At 32.8% G+C, this 9499-nt stretch overlaps 1 long non-coding RNA gene across 1 annotated transcript; it reads right to left on the bottom strand.

The window, feature by feature from the left end:
- Positions 1-5546: 5546 nt before the first annotated feature.
- Positions 5547-9198, bottom strand: LOC107877190. The gene is made up of 4 exons (XR_001676231.2): positions 9040-9198; positions 8262-8311; positions 7125-7493; positions 5547-5776 (listed from the first exon to the last, which is right to left on the bottom strand). It is a non-coding gene; the product is annotated as an uncharacterized LOC107877190 (long non-coding RNA).
- Positions 9199-9499: the final 301 nt, after the last annotated feature.

Raw genomic sequence — 9499 nt, 5'->3', positions numbered from 1 at the left:
CTATTCCTGCAAGTACAGAAACCAAGATCAAATGAAAAGCACCAAAGAAAACAAAAAGAAAAACTAAAACTATGATGGTTGCCAAATTACAAGTCCCTGGCAACGGAGCCAAAACCTTGTTGTGCCCAAGCGCACACGCAAGTGTACGTGATCTTACCAAGTAAGATAATGATCTTTTACAAGTCAAGTATCGATCCCTTAGAGACTTGTGTTAACAACTATCCAAGACTAGTTCACTAATAAGATTAATTTAAAGTATACATAACCACAAGAGTTTGTAAGTTATAAGTAACCGTGAACTAAATAATAAGGTAAATTAAAGTTCTTGGACAATCAATGGAGAAAACTCAGGGTCAAGACAATGCGAACAATCATACTATATTATAGAACGTCATTAGTTAGGTTATTTATCTTGGTTGTTGGTTCATGGGGTCTATACTATGACTATGACCTTCCGGACCTCTAATCAATTATTCAACTTAGCCCCACAACTACATCATTTAGCAGAAATGCAAAAACTAAGTTAAATGCTTTTGTATTCATTCCATACTTGAACCAAATAGGGAACTTAAGTATATTCCTATCCTAAGTGAAAATCATGGCATCATTACTTAAAGATTACGATCCTATTCTATTCATCCCACGTTCTACTCTACCATTCATCCTTTGGAGTTCACAATAGAGTTTTCACATGTATTCTAAGGGACATAAAGCCTTAAAATAGAAATAACAAGGATAAATACACAACCAATACTGATAAACAACCATAACCAAATCAATTTGAAATAATAATACTCATGTTCTTGGCCTTAACATCGGAAAAGTGCTTAGCCACTCATAGACGAAACAAGAATCACAATAGTATAATCCACATAAAAATCCATAAATAACCTAACGTAAGGAGATATAAAGCCTAATTGAATTATTCTCTAGCCTCCCTCGAGTCCCAAGGTCGTGAAAGGTATGAAATATAATAACTAAGTGTCCTATTTATACTAGGACAAAAATTACCGATTTCAACCTAATGGCGTGCTACGCCAATATCGCACCATGTAGGCAGCGTAGAACACCAAGCATGTGGAGGCACACTGAAAATTTACATCCAAAAAGTTTACAAGGTCATTCCATGGCCTTATCGCGAAACCTAGGCAGTGTGGCATGCCAAACACTCCAAAACCCCCAACTTTGCCAAGCTTTATCCCATGCTTTTGTCTTTCAACTCCATGCTTTGTGGTGTTGTTTCTACTTGATTTCCAGCTTGTACATCAACTACATACCATCATGATGAATTTAAAAAGCTTTCTAAAATATCAAACACCACACATTGGAGTACAAAACACATACAATTCAAGACAACAAACTAGTAAAGATCATAGCTCAAGCTAAGAGTACTAATTTTTGTCCCTTGATTTTTAACTTGGTGTTTTGACTCCAAATTCATTATAAACACACTTTGAATATTATATTTACATAAAATAGCACTTAAATGATTATTTCAACCAAGAATTACTCATTAAGCACAAGAGAAGTCCTCAAAGAAAGACTAATTAAGCTCGAATAACAACACTGAGGTGCCTAAATCCACCTCAAATCAAAGGTACTATAAAAAGTAGTCCCATGATAAAATAATAGTTTCGAGATAAAAAATTTTGTGCCTCATTTGATTTCCAAGTTTGAAATAACTTATCCCAATACTAACAAATAGTACTAGGATAAGTTTTTTCCTACATTTGGTGGTATAACAATCCCAACATAATTTATCCTTGAGAAAAGTCATAAAATGACAAATTTTCTCTTTTTATTCATACCTTTTTCTTGCATATATTTTGTCTTTGCATACTTTTTTTTGGTTATTATTTTTGGACAAAGTACTTGGTGGTGTATTCTTCAACTTGATTTTTGCTCCTCTTTCGCTGCCTTTAATGATTAGATGGTTGCATCAAGCAAAAGACCCAACTGAAGGATGACATGTACAAACAACTTAAGTTTCACAGTCTATTTGACATCAACTTGCAAACAACTTTGTTAATGAAATTATTCTTCATTTTGAAAAAAAAAAATTAGAGTTTAATTATTGATAGTTAGTTCATTTACGCAATTAAATATTTTAGAAACTACAAAGGCATTGTTTAATTTTGATACACATTATTGTTTCAAATTATGTAACTACATCAATTGTAAAAAAAAAAAGGCAGCTCCATATGTATGCATTATGTTGATCTTTGCTTATAAGAAAAATATATTTGGACAAATACGTATGAATTTGATATATTGACACATAATTGAACTATCACGATCCAAACCAGGTCTGACCATGATGCGTATACCAAGTCCACAGAGGATCGAAGACCACCCCATTTTCACTTAGTCAACTAGAACACAATATATTCTAAAAACAGTAGGAGCAAGCCAATAAACATAAGTTGGATAAGTAGATAGCTCAAATAAAACTAGGAATCCAATACAATCCCAATTCATAGTAATTCACAAAGCCTCTAAACAATACCAATCATCAACCTAAGTTGGGACATTCCCCCGATGATGGACAAAATGAGTCTAAAAGGAAATAGCCTATGACATACTAAACTAAGAAAGAACAGGCCTTTCGGAAGAAGGAGTCTCACCACTTTAAGATGACACATGAATAACTCTAAATCGCCATTGATCCATAGGAAAAGTAAAAGTTCCTTCAGACCTTGCGTGGAGATACAGCATTTGAAGACGGTTATTAGGACAAGCACTAGCATGCAACTTAGGGAGAGGATAAGATAATGCTAAGTCAAAATACAATTCAAAATCATGCACACATCATCATATACATATATAAATAACATGTCGGGATAGGGAATAAGGCTTAGCATGAAAGTAAAACATTAGCCTGGACTATGTAGCTCAACCATCATAAAGGCACCCACGGGCTATAAAGGTATGGCTCCCCCCACCAAAAGGGCCCTAGTACATGTTAGTCATACGAACTGGAGGTATCAAGGAAGACCAAGAAATGCATCGACCCCACATCAATCCAAGATATAAATATATATTAAGTGTGACACATGCACACGGTCATCAAGACCAACCCTCATGCCGGCAAACATAAGTTTTCAGTAGGGGCCATTCAAGACCCACACATTCACGACTTAGATACATAACCCTCATTAATACCAATTAAAACAAGTTTCACATAGCCCATTCATATACCACGGAATTATACATTACGGCAAACCATAGGTATCGTCATACCGTACGCTTGCAAACTTATAATTATGCCATTACAATTCCTTTAACTTGGGGGAATGCCTTAACCCCTTTTATTCATCAAATCAAACATAGTCAACAAGGACTTCAAAATTCATATTCATTATTTACCCATTTATGCAATGCAATAGTAAAGGTGAGTAAGTCAAACCAAGAGACAAATCATATTTCAAAATCAATTTCACAGGTGGTTAGAGGGAACACAATTATTCAAGACTAATTTCAAACCCAAAACATTAATTTGGGGGAAAACCTTGACCCCCATTCCAATTCCCACACCCATGCACCCCATTAGTTCAAAAATATTTAATTCAAAGCATGAACAACTCATAAAAATCATGGAAAAATAATTTAAGAATCAACCATTCCAAAACCCTCAACCATATTAAAATCCACATTGAATACCATACAATTAAACTATATAAAACATATGTTTTTCATAAAATAAGATTTGAAGAAGAGTAACATGCCTTAGACACACCAGAATTTGGAAGCAATTCGAAATTTGAAACCCAAAAGATGAACATACGATTAAACCCTTTCTTGGGTTTTGTGTTAGAGAGTGAAATAATAGCTTTTGTTTCTTGAAACTGATGTAAATAGGCTCATGTAATGTTAAAAGGTCGTACTTAGGTGAAAATGCCTCATTATCCCTCATCATAATGGAAAAGAAAACAAGATAGCGTGACTTTTACATAGCAGTGTGGCACGGCCTTATCGTTCAATGCTAAGCCTTATTCTCACACCCATGAACCCCATTAGTTAAAAAATATTTAATTCAAAGCACGAACAATTCATGAAAACCATGGAAAATTAATTTAAGAATCAACCATTCAAAAATCCTCAACCATAACAAAACCCACATTCAATTCCATACAATAAATCTATTTAAAACATATGTTTTTCATAAAATAAGATTTGGAAAAGAGTAACATGCCTTAGACACACCATAATTTGGGAGCAATTTGGAACTTGAAAATCGAAAGATGAGCGTACGGTCAAACCCTTAAGTTTTTTTTCTTGGATTTTATATTAGAGAGTGAAATAATAGCTTTTATTTCTTGAAAACTGATAGAAACAGTCTCATGTAATGTTTAAAGGTCGTAGACGGGTTAAAAGACCTCATTACCACTCATCCTAAGGAAAATAAAACAAGACAGCATGACTTTTACATAGAAGCGTGGCACGACCTTATCATAGAGGCGAACCTCCGTGACACAGAATTATTGCGGAGACACACTACCTCCATGCCACGTCAAAATTACGGAGACTAACTTCCGTAGCACACCAAAAATGCGGAGGCTCACTGCCTCAAAATTTAAAAGTAATCTCGAACCTCCTTCAAAAATTCTGAAACTCACCTGGATTAACCTTTTAACCTCCCTAAGTACATCTCAGGTTAAAATCGATGTTTCGAACACGGAAAGATCAAAAATAAAATGGACAAAATTTTAAGGTGTCACATGAACACTTAAAAAAATCGTACGAATACACACATAAAAATAATTAAGCTAAATAAGGTGAAGGGTATTTTTGTAAGAAAATAATATATTCTTGAAAAGAATGCAACACATAATATTCTTAGTACCATGAGCCAAACAACCTATAACTCACGGTTAATTACCTTGTTTTCACACAGTTTCACTGTCTAAAACTCTTTTATAACTACCCCAAGTTATTTATGACTTGTTGAGATTGATAGTTCGGTTCGCATGCGATTTATTTGAGAATTTTTGTAATACCAATTACACTGTGAAATATTTAATGTTAATTGGCATTTGGTAGAAATATAATTATTAATCTTCTAAAATATTTTTAATTTGTATAATATTCTTTTGTTATAATATATCTATGTTACCTTATAAATATATTTAAAACTTATTAATATTTTAAGTGGGGATAGTGAACCTAGATAAGTTAAAATATTATTATTATATAATAGAAGTTTTATTAAAAATAATTTTTTATTAATTATGATATATTCAAAATGTTATATTTATTTTATCATAAACCTACGTAATACCCAAATATGTGTGTGTGTATATATATATGTATGTATGTATAATGAGATAGGAATCTCCTTGTGGTGCCACCACACTTCAACGTGTGGGTTAAATAGCTTGTATAACAATTACCCCAAATGAGTGGTGGCATCATGACATTAATAACTCGTATTAGTATGTTATTTCATACAAGTGGATTATGACAGTACCAATTGAGATATATATAGATACTAGTGGGAGATCGCTCATGTTGTGCACGGGCCCAATGAGTTGGTAGTGAAACTTAAATGTATCGCTAATTGTATTGATCGAGGTAATGTGAAATTTAGAGACGAAGTTACGCTTACAAAAGACTTTAAAGAAAGCAACTAAAATTCAAGTGAAAACTTCACATCATTAAAGCTAGTTAATTTGTTTTCCTTTCTACACTTTGCTCTGTATTGCCTGCTGCATTCTTTTGTCCCACCTGTGCTGAAGTTTTTGCTGCTCACTGATGTTTGCACTCTTATTAACGTATCCTGGAAGACAATATCTTGCATCAATATCTCTATCTTATATCAACATCTTCTTCTAAGTAAGTCATTAATAGGACATGAATAAATTTTTTTCCTTTGCTAAGATTTCTGAGCCAAACCCAACACAATTCAGGAAGCAGATGTTTTTTACATGATGAGTACTCTTGTAGTAAGATATGATATACCTATAAGGTCATTTTTCCAAAAAATTGCAGTGGAGTTTGAGACTTTCTACACAACATGTTTTTAAAGAATAGGTATCAAGAAAGCAGCACTTTTGAACAATGAAGAAAAGATTAGATAAATATTTGTTTAAGATTTATAGACTGGAGATACTCATTACATCTAAATGTCATCATAATGTTGTATCTACAAGTAAGGAAACATTCTGCATTGTCAAAACTAAATAATAATGAAGCTGGAATAAGCTACAGTCCATAATAGAGCACGCAGGATAACTACGCAGGTTCTTCTATTAATACAACAACTAAGTTAATGTCAAAACTTAGTACGATGGACTCCTGCAACAAATTATGTGTATACAACAACAACAATATACTTAGAGTAATCCCATAAGTGAGGTCTCGGGAGAAAAGAGTGTATGCAGAGCTTACCAATATGTTATAGAGATAGAGAATTTATTTGTGACAGACCCACAGCTGAAGCAACCCATAACACGATAATTACAAAGTTATTTATGATGACCATTTACAGGGTATACAACACAATGGTTTTGATAAATGATGATTCGATGAGATCATCTCTGACAACAAGAATAAGTAATCAAGAACTTTGAGGGGAGAGAGACAGACAGATAAGAAGGTTCTTTATACCAAACATACTATTTATATTTAGTCAGAAGTAGTAATATTCTTGCATGTGATTATGTTAACACACACAGAAAAGTGAAATTCAAGTAAATAAAAATAACCAAAGAAATATCGACAAGAAAATTTACTAAAGTAGGAGAATCTATCTATCTACTATCATCTTTCTCTCTCTCTCTCTCTCTATATATATATATATACAAAAGCTTGAACCTGCTAATGTTGGAATATCAGTGGAAAATCCTGTAACTTTTTATCTATTTAATCCACTTAAATATGTGATTTCATAAGAAAATGCTAGTATAATGCAGGAATACACTAGTTGGCAGAACAAATAATGAACAAGTCAAGAGAAATTAATGTGGCTTAGTTCATGTTGATCAAATTTAGAAAGAAAAGAACTTCCTATTTAAAGAAAATATGGATCAAATAACAAATTTAAATTGGAATCCATATTAAAAAAGACACATAAAAATCAGTATATGCATATATCTAATCTGGTATCTCATGGGTGAAGAACTTACCAATTTCCTCTAGCTCCTCCCTAATTTTTCCAAGCTCAGCAACATGAGAGAACTTAACATTGATATTTCTCTCTAAATACTAAGGAAGTTTCTTATTATGTGCTCTTCAAACATGAGCACCTAGCTCATGAATTGTATAGCCTTCATATAAGGATTTTTCTCTCTTTCCTTCCTTCTACTTCGCTATCTTCAACGCTCTCAATTCCTTCGAATTCAGGGTTTTACCTTGTAATTTTTCAATGCAAATCGACTGTCTGGTGGAATGTTTCTTACACTAAAATTTTCAATTAGTACATCTGAAGCGAGAGGACTCCATGTGGGAAGACCAATTCCATAGTTATTATACAGAGGGAGGTACTCACATTCGACCTACAACCAATCAATGAGGTTAATGTACTATTAGACAAAAGACACATGATAACAATAAAGGGAAATTGTACATTATTTTTCTTCTTGTTTTAAACCTTGGAAGCCATCATAATCAGATAGCAACAACACATAAATCCATTAAGGTCTGGCCTACTTCTATTATTTTAATATTTAATACAACAAAACACAATGTTTAGCAAATTCATTTAGAACAATAACACATATTTCTTAATCCTGAATAACTCAAGAATTTCCTATATGTATTAATCTATATTTAAGCATGTTTCATTACAAAATAATATTTATCTATAAAGATAAAATTAAGGTTCTCTATAACAACAAGGTCTGAAAGTGTTGTATTATGTGAGATGCAATCAAACTCCATGGAGTAAATTCATTTGAAGAAGGAAATGATTTCCTAAAGATTTAAGATTGCACTCCTGTATTATTTCATAAGAAACCAGATAGCCAAGATTCTCTTTTTCATTAACACTGAACAAATTACAATATAGGATAGAAATTGTTTTAAGTTTCAAGAAGGTTGGAAGGGAGTAATCGGAGGCAGATTTAGGGCGGGCTATGAACCAACTTAGTGGCTGAGTCTATTACTTTTGATTCGAAACAAGCATTTAAATATATACATATAATAAACTTACGCTGAGAGTCGAAACAATGGATAATAAAGTAACCAACTTCCATAAGTAAGGAATCCAAAACAACTATATGCAGTCAACGAAACAATAAAAATCATCACCGAGGATAACTCACAGAAACTGTTGAGTCAGAAACTTCTGAGGTTGGGAATTTCTTTACCAAGACTGTAAGGTAGAGTACAAATGTTAAAATTCAGCGGCAGTTATAGCAAAAATATTTGTTTAATACGAAAACACTCAAGCGATGAAATCGAATACGAAAACACTCAAGCGGTGAAATCAAAAACTAAAACATCCAGGCACGTAAACAATATAAACATCTAAATAACACAATTTTGTTACAGAAAACTCCTAATAGTCCATTTGTTTCTCCAAGATCAAAATTTCATAGTATTAATTTGGTGGGCATATGCATTAAGCTGACAGATCGTTTAACCCCTTTTTTTAGAACCACAGTTGCTATACAAATAAGACCTTCTAGGTTGGTTCGCCAAGCTATGGGCATAGCTTTTCTACCCTATTAACTCTAGACACCTCAATCGTCACACAACAACAACTGCAGCAATAACAATACTAGAAATTCTATGCTAATTGAAGAATTTTCTCAAACACCTTCAAAACAAATAAATTTTCTGTGTAGAAATTATAACTCTTATCAAATATGTTTCTATAGAAAGCCTGACTCATTGTAGAATTTTGTCAACACCTTCAAAACAAATAACTTTCTAGCTAAAAATTATAACTGCTATGAAACATATAAGATGATGTACAAAGAAACACAAATCAAGGAAAAAATATAAAGAATAAGAAGGTGGAGGAAAAAATTGTTACAATTGCAGCTGAGAAAATCCCACAGAAAACAACGACCATGCGACCAAAAAATCAGCACTGACCTGTGTAATTCCAATCAAAATCTATTCAGATAAGCAATGAATAAAGAAACGAAGGTGAAGAGAGAAAGGCAACAAAAGTTGCAGTGCACGCGTCATATGCAAAGCAAGATTACTCAGATAACCAACGAAATAATCAAAATGCCCCTTATGTAGTGACACAGATATGTCGACGGAGAGGCCTATGCTTGGCCCAACTCCCTCTAATATAATAAGGGAATATCTATCTTTACAAATATTTTGTTTTATGAAATTTACACTTTAGAAAATATATAGTATGTACTTACTATATATTACTTTTTCTTAAAGAAATGCTTACAAATTTTTGGCACTTTTAATTCTCTACCTTCTAAAAAAAATACACTTTTATATTATATTTGATCCTCAAAAGGAAAATAATTATCCATATCAATATATTCATGTTCGGGTTCTAGTAGCACTATTCGGAGGCTTCGCAGAAAGA

The sequence above is a fragment of the Capsicum annuum genome, chromosome 7 (assembly GCF_002878395.1).
Source record: "Capsicum annuum cultivar UCD-10X-F1 chromosome 7, UCD10Xv1.1, whole genome shotgun sequence".
In the NCBI taxonomy this organism is placed as follows: domain Eukaryota; kingdom Viridiplantae; phylum Streptophyta; class Magnoliopsida; order Solanales; family Solanaceae; genus Capsicum; species Capsicum annuum.
This window is presented reverse-complemented; position numbering and strand designations above follow the sequence as displayed.